This window comes from Theobroma cacao, chromosome 9 (assembly GCF_000208745.1).
Source record: "Theobroma cacao cultivar B97-61/B2 chromosome 9, Criollo_cocoa_genome_V2, whole genome shotgun sequence".
Taxonomy (NCBI): domain Eukaryota; kingdom Viridiplantae; phylum Streptophyta; class Magnoliopsida; order Malvales; family Malvaceae; genus Theobroma; species Theobroma cacao.
The window spans coordinates 15,222,088-15,231,005 of NC_030858.1; positions in this window are offsets into that span (position 1 = coordinate 15,222,088).

Sequence of the window (8,918 nt, forward strand, 5' to 3'; positions counted from 1 at the left end):
AAACAAGGGGAGAATATATATATATATATAGTATATATATATATATAATATAATATTAATATATATCTTTACTCTTTTTCGTTTTCACTTACTTCACTGACTTATCCATCGGACGAGCCTTCACCAACGCTCTCTAGCCACCCTAAGCCTTATTTCTTGCTAGTGTTCCACTACTTAGCTCCATATATATTCACCTATACATCAAAATGGGCAATACGTGCAAAAAAAAAAAAAATTAGCAGCATTTACGCAAAACTCTATATTCACTATCTATAAAACAAGCAAGACAATTATGTCTTGTGGTTTACAATATCACAAATGATGGCAAATAAAGCACTTCCAGCACAAACTAGAACTATATCGGGCAAGAAAAAGGTACAATACTTTTTAAAATGAAGAGAACAAGTAGACCTAATGCCACTTTTAGCTTAGACGTGTTAAAGAAAATGCATCAATAATAAAGGTTTGTTTGTTTTGCAGTAAAAATTTTTTTGAAAAACGTTTTCAAGACTTATGCTTGTTTGGTAGATGAAAAATTAATTCCAGATGTCAAACATTTTACGAGTTAATAAAGTTAATCATGGAAAATATCTTATGCCCTTAAAAGGTGTAAAGCATTTTCCAGAAAACAACAAAAACACTTTTATATTAAGTTTATGAGTATAAGGTTGATGAATATTAATATTTAATTAAAATATTAAAAAATAAAAATAAAAATATTTAACTTTAAATTATTAAAAATTAAATTATACAACATTATTAAAATTAAAAAATATTATTTTAATGAAACCATTCAATACAATTAAATTTTTTATTTATAAATGGAATAAATCTTACTAATAGTTATAATAAAAAATATTTCAATTATCATCATTTGATGAATACACATTTATAATAAGTTTAAATCTTACTGATAATTATAATAAAAATATTTTCAATAATTGTTATTTAATGAATACGTATTTATAAGTATAGGTTTTAGATATCTTACACAATTAATGAATATTTATATTTTTATAATTATGATAAAAAAGTGATAAGATGGAAATTTTTTTAAAAATTAGAGTTTATTTTCATTACAAATTTGTGGTTAAATACTTTGGGAAATATCATTATTGATTTTATCCATTTTATTTCCATTCTTAATTTTGATCCAAAATTGGTGAAAATCAAATATTAATATTGTTTTATACTCAAGTCCTATTTATTATTTTAACACCTATATAACTCCACCATGATGGAAAATATTTTTCATAAAATGATCCAAATAACAGAAAATGTTTTCGACAGCTTATCCAAACAATAAAAAGTATTAATTTTCCTATAAAACATTTTACACAGAAAAAATTTTCCTTCAGCAAGTCATTTTCCAATTATCAAACGGACCCTAAGTCTTTATATAATCCTCATGATCTGCACAACACTAATCTCATTGACTTAAATACTACCACTTAATTACCAGAAATCTTATCGGCCTGTTCAAAATTATTTAACTTCGCATGCTCCCTTATACATCTCTACTCATTGATTTTACCCTTTTTGTCCTTGGTATCAAAGATAATTGATATCGTCCAATAAAGCATACTGGAAATGCTGCTGGTAGTTGTTGAATACACTAAGAAATGCTATGATTATTAAAATAGTTAAGGAGGTCATGTGAGCAACATGTGCAATAATAGAATCAGTTAATGAGTTGTGTTGACTAAATGTTGACTTCGATTGATTAAATATAATTAATAGTTAGTTAATCTATTGTGTGTTGTACATGGAAAAGTAACAATTTTGTATATAAAGAACTTTTCTAACTATCAATTGGCAGGGAATTAATTACAACAAATATTCTCAAATATTCTTCAACTTTTTTCTTTATTTTTCGTTACATAGTATTAGCGCCCACGGTTAGGGTTCTTGGCTTAACTTCTCAATAGCAAACTCTTCAATTCAATCATACTTCATTTATTTCTCTTTCATCACAAATTATGATTCATCATAGAATTTAACAATGATTGCTGCATCCTCGAAAAGATCACTTCACCACTTGAAGACCCTCATTCCCCTTATTGTTTTCATCACATTGATGACAATGTATTAGTGATTGTAAATTCAAAGTTAACAACCAACAACTACATTCTTGGAGCCAATCATTCTTCTTTGTTCTATCAATTAGAAATACAATCTAGTACTTAAAGAGGAATTATAAAGGACCTTGCATATTCAAACTCAACCTCTGACAAAAACCTCAACTATGACAATGTTTAATGATAGTAAGAACATAAACAAATCAGATTTGCAATGTTCACATTGTGGCCAGTCAAGACATACCATAGATAAATGTTTCAGAATCCACCTAATTTCAAGTTTACCAAAAATAAAGGAAATCCTAGGAAGATTATGGCACCTATGAACAGTATCATTTCATCCTCATCACTAAACCAAAAAGAAAAGGAGAACATTAGTTCTGTGTCTTAATTGTTACTGACAAAGACTCAAATTTAGAAATTAATGGCTTTTATTAGTGAATAGTGAAGATGACACTTCAACATTACCTTAACAACAAACCATGAACACAATGGTCAATTTTGCACTTGTTGCTATTATTACTAATCTTATCTCACTTTAAATTCTCAATACCTATTCTGTTAATACTAGGTATGAAAAGGCATTCATTAATGATCACAATACTTGGATTATGGACATTAGAGCTTTAGACCATATAAATTGTTCCTTGCATTTCATTGATTATGTTAAAACAACGTACAATGTATTTTCTAAATGCCAAATCAAACAAAACTAATAATAACACATATAGGAATAGTAAGAATTAATGCATCTTTAATACTTGAGATGCACTTTGCGTACCATATTTCTAGTTCAACTTAATGTCAATAAGCAAGCTAACAAAGTTTAAGAAGTATTGTTTAATTTTCAATGATGCATATTGCATGATCTAGGAAATCAATTCATGAACAATGATTGGGCTTGCTAAAATCTAAGTAAGATTGTACTTCTTTCAAAGCACTTTGGATGAACCAAAGCTTAGGAAGTTTAATGTTGATCAATTTGTTCTTTTTTTTTTCAAACAAAATTTTATACTTCAGTGCCTAATACATGTGATCTTTGACACTATAGGTTACGACATGTATCTTTTGGAAAATTGAAAAAATTCATAAAGTTTGTGATGATGTATCTTACATTGAAGATTTACCTTGTCTTGTTTATCCCTAGCAAAACAAAAAAGACTCCCATTTCTTGTTCATATCCAATCTTCCACTATGACATTTGAATTGATCCATGTTGATATATGAAAACTTTACTCAATTGCTTCTATTGATGGCCGTAGATATTTTCTTAGTATTGTTGAAGATTTTACCAAATTCACTTGGTTGTTCTTGATGAAATCAAAGTTTGATATTATCTTTATTATACCTTTTTTTTTACAATCTTGTTAGCATTCAATTTTCTACAAATATAAAGAAAACTAGGGTCTGGGGCAAGTTATTTTGACACTGAGATAGCCAAGGAGATCATGGCTTGTAAAAAGTGATTTAAATTGGATTTGGATGAGGGAAAATTAATTGGTGCTAATTTTAATGGCAGTTGAGCAGTTGCATTAACAGAGAAAGGAGCAAAAGTTGTGGTTTGGTTATTGGTTAAAGTGGCTAAGGAAGAATTTATGGAAACTATGGAGAAAGAAAAAATAGATCGAAGCTAGCTAAATAGAATGCTATGATACCATATAAAATTGATAATAGTTGATATCAGATTAGCCTTAATTCGTTGATTTACAATAGTTGTACACACACACACACACAAGCACAAGTTATTTAGAATACAAATTCAAACTATTGTTACAAATTTTTAGGTTATAGATAAGGAAACTACAAATACAATGAATAAAGATCAATAGCGTTGAAGATTGAAATTTACCAAAAATGATATTTTCCCATCAATTGAACCAATGGAAGAGCATCATCTAAAGCAAAAAAGTGTTCTAACATGAATGTTTATAATACTAATATTATGATTTTATCTCATGCAAATATGTCAAAAGAAATTATTCCAAAAGTTCGAATAGAATTTGAAATGGAAAAAGATATATATGATTTTTACAATAGCTATGCTAAAGAAGTTAGATTTAGTATTCGAATAACTAAAGAACATAAGAAAAAGTATGGTAACTGGGTAGATAGGGCTTTTTGTTATTCTTGGAAGGAACTCGAAGAAATGATAAAAAAATGATGATGTCAAAAGTCACCACCCAGAAACAAGATTTTGGTGCTTAGTTGTATTAAAAGTTCACGATATGACTGTAAATTACGTGTTATGAAATTTATTCTAGAACATACACATGCATTAGCTTCTCTGTATAAGCATATGTTTTTAAGATTTCAAAAGGCAATTAATCTCCGTCAAGCCATTGAATTTAAAATCATTGATTGCTTCGGAATAGCACTAAGGGAGAGTGTTCAATTTTTTACAAGAAAAGTTGGTGGACTCAAGAATCTTGGTTTTATTCCTAAGGACTACAATAATTACTTGCGTTATAAGAGAACAAAAGCAATGAAAGTTGGAGATACTGGTGGTGTCTTATAATATCTATAAAACATGCAACATGATGACCTTAATTTTTCTTATACTATACAACTTGATCTTGATGATCTCATCACAAATATTTTCTAAACAGATGGTAGGATGAAATTAGATTATGAATCTTTTAGAGATGTAGTATGTTTTGATACATCGTATAAAAAAAACAAAAAGAGTAAACCTTTTGTATTATTTGTTGGTGTTAATCATCATAAGTAAAGTGTTATATTTGGTACGCCATTGTTGTATGATAAAATATGTGATATTTTTATGTGATTATTTGATTCATTTTTGAAAGCAATGTCAGGGTAAAAGCCAATGATGATCCTTATAGATCAAGATGCTGCAATGGCGAAAGCACTTGCTTCACAATGGCTTGAAACATATCATTTGTGTGTGTGGCATATGTATCAAAATGCAACAAAACACCTTAGTGATGCATTTGAGAGAATTAGTGACTTTGCTAGAGATTTTAGTGGTTGTGTTTATGATCATGATGAAGAGGAAGATTTTCTAAAGGCATGGGATCATATGCTTGCAAAATACAATTGGAAGATAATAGTTGACTGCATAGACAATTTGTGTGAGACCTTGTCAAGCTCGATTAAAAGACGGTATTGTACCGAGTGGTACAACTAAGTTAAATCGAGTCTTGAACTAGTTCAAATAAAAATTCTAAGAGGAAATTGAATATTTTGAAACCCACAGAATGGCTTAGAATAGTGCTTCGGAGTTCAACGTCTAGTTTGGAGTCCATCAGGAAAATTGACCGATTAGGGACAAAACGATCATTTTACCATTTGATGATTAAATGAAGATTTCTAGCCAAGATTTGATCACATTTGACCAAGAATAATTATATGAAATATAATTATGATTATTGGAGTATAAAATGATGTTTAGTAGTGAAAAATTTTGATTCCCGATATTTTAGAGCATAAAGGCAAAATGGTAATTTTACCACTAGAGGACTAAACGGGAATCTTTATAAAACAATTTTTTGCCCCATTTGGTTAATATTGATCAATATTAGTGTTATTTGAGGTTGAAAAGTAGAAATAATGTGATTTCGGTACATTTCGGAGTATAGGGGCAAAATCGTAATTTTTTTATCTCGAGGGCAAATCGATAAATTTTTTGCCCCAGCACTTGTCAAGACCAAGGGATTTTAAATGTGGTAGGATTGGATAAATACCAGAATATTTGTGGTGGAAAATTAAGAAAAAAAGGTCAAAAAGTTAAAAATTAGGCCAATAAGCATGTGACACGTGGCATGCTTGATTATTTTATTATTTTCTATAGAAATCAGCCCATTAAATCCCCAAATCTCTCACCATATTTGGCCTAGGCAACCAGCAACAAGAAAAAGGAAGAACAAAGGGAAAAACAAAAAAAAAACCCTAGGTGGAAATTCAAAGAAAAAGTGAAGAAATCAAGGAAACAAGCTAGGTAAGTTAAAATTTTTTTAATTCTCCTTGATACCTAGCTTACCCATGCTTTTGTTCTTGATTTCCATGGTTGAATATTGAGTTATCATGATGAATTCAATTCTGAAAAATGGGTATGGAAGAGGAATTGTTGTTGGAATAATTTGATTTTAGACTATGTTAGTGTTTAGGGATAGTTAAGCATGGTTATGAACAAAAACACAAAAGAAATATTCAATTTCTCTAGGGTTCCTTGTTGGTCGAACCATGAGGGCTGAATATCAATGGGGGATTGTTTTTATTTCAAGGAAAATGGTTGGAAATATGATGAATTAAGGTGAAACGGTTATGTAGAAAAATTTCGGTGCTAGTGCAACAAATGACTGAATTTTTCTATAAGGAACTGTGAGGGTTCTAATGCTGAATTTGGCTTTATTTAAATGGTATGTGGTAAACTAAGGTATTAGAGGAGAAATGGATTAATTTGGAGGTGATTTGGACATAATCGTCAATTAATCGGGTGATCGATCGAATTTAATCGATACCGCGATTAAGCGATAATCGAACGTATTTTTGCATTTACGTATCAAGCATTAGTAATTTAAATTAGTTTATATCAATTTAGGGACAATATAGTAAATTCCTCGACTTTGTTATTTGTCAAGGTAGTGAGACGTCCGGAAAAGACAAAGGAATTACGCTTGAGGGCTATTAGTCCGAGTTCACTCAGAATCTGAATTTTCGATGCTGGTGAGTGGACTTGCATTTCAAACTTGTTTTGGGGAATATGAAAGATTCTATCCAACTTGTCTTAGAAAATGTACCTTGGGAACAAGCTTTTAGTACAATGATTTTATATTGTGAAAATGTGCTATACAATGGTTTATGTGTTATCACAATATGATAAAATGCATGATATGCATTGGATGCTTCTTTGCATGTTGATTTGGACCCGGCTATGTGCGAGTAGGAGTGCACATAAGCCGTTGTTGACCCGACTATGTGCGAGTAGGAGTGCACATAAGCCGTTGCTGACCCGGCTATGTGTGAGTGGGATTGCACATAAGCCATTGCTGACCCGACTATATGCGCATAAGCCGTTGCATATGAGATGATGATGATGGGATGGTGTGCACGTTGATGGTGGGTATATGGTTGTTAATGCAAATATGTAAGCGTTTGTTTTGTTGAAATTTGGAAGTTTACATGTGTTACATGTTGCTATTGTTATTTTAGCAAGATAGCTTGTTTTAAGGGAAAAAGTTTGGAATAGTAGTTAGATGAAAATGACCTTATTTTCAACCGGTGCATCATGATTGTCAAATTTCCTAGTTGAGATTGCTTGTTCCCTTCTAATATTCACTCACTGAGTATTGTACTCACGTTTTATAAAAATTTATGTTTTCAGATCAGGTGACTGTTGGACCCCAGATCGAGGAGTCCCCGTAGTGCAACTCCTGGGCATGTGTCTGGCATTCGATAGTAATCCCTTTTATTGTAAATGTCTTCGCTAGAAGTCATCGGTCCTTTTGTATTGTGAATACAATCTAACAATGTGAATATGTGTATGCAATGTAAATTGCTAAATACATGACTGGTATAGTCGATGTATATTATTATCGATAATGCCATTGTGTTTTGGCTATGTTCACACTCGGGAAAAAGTGTGTGTGTATGCATGATATGATAAATTTGTTAAGCAAAGGTAAATGGATAGGCTTGCTTGGGCTTAGTGAGCTATGCTCATTGAGCTCATGAACCGATCATGGCCTGGGAAATTGGGTCATGACAATTTGAATTGAAGGAGAAATGGGCTTTGGTTTATGGATGACAAACTTTGTGTAAGCATGTCCACTACTCAAAGAAGTGAGAGTATAAATAACCAACTAAGAAATTACATTGATTATAATTATGATTTATTAAGTTTTTTTTCATCACTTTCAGAGATTATTGGTTGATAGAAGCTATGAAAAGTTGAAAGCAAACTACAAAGGCAATCAGAGCAAGCCATCTTTACCAATTCCAGTGGGATGTCAAAGTATGCATCAAAGGTTTATACTTTAATAGCTTTTAAAATGTTTTCTAATGAACTTTGGCTTACTTGGGATTGTGAGTTGTACAAAACTAGAATTGTTGGGAGTACTATTAGTTACAAAGTCATTTTGTGAGACCTCAACCTCTATAGGCTTGTAACTAGGCATAGAAGCCATAACACGGGCTAGGGGTAGTTTCGTCATTTCCTCTAATAAATTCCCAAAAGAAATTTTTATTATATTTTAAGGTCTAAATAGGCCTAAAATCGCATAAATGATGTCTAATGATGAAAACACGAAGAAAATTAAAAGTTTCAATAATTTTCATAATAGGGGCAAAATGGTCATTTTTCACCTCGGGTAAAAATTTTTAAGTTTTCATGAACCCAAGCATTTCTAGACCATTATGGACCTTGTCTCAATGTCAAAAGAGAAAAATATTTCATAAAAGATTGGAGTAGAATAGGCTAATTTGTGGATGGGCAGTTTGGTAATTTAAGTGGAGTGGATAAGCTTGGGCTATAAATATCGCTTTCTTCTAGCAGCTTTTACATTTTCCAGCAGCTTTTCTTCTTCTTCTTCTTCTTCTTCTTCTCTTTCACGTTGCTTCCCAACCTCCATGAACGCTTGATAAGAAAGCTTCACAACCTTCCTTAAAATAGCTCCACTTTTCATGCTTTTGGTGCACCATTTCCATAAACCCTTGTGCTCTTCCACTCTCACTTTAAAACCCTTGGAAAAATCCCATTTCCATACTTTCTCTCACTAGCTAGGTGTTTAGAGAGAGAAAGAGAAAGAAAGCTCCCATAATAACTTGGAAAACTATTGGAAATAATTTCAAAATTTCAAGGCTATCAAGGTGAGCAGTAAA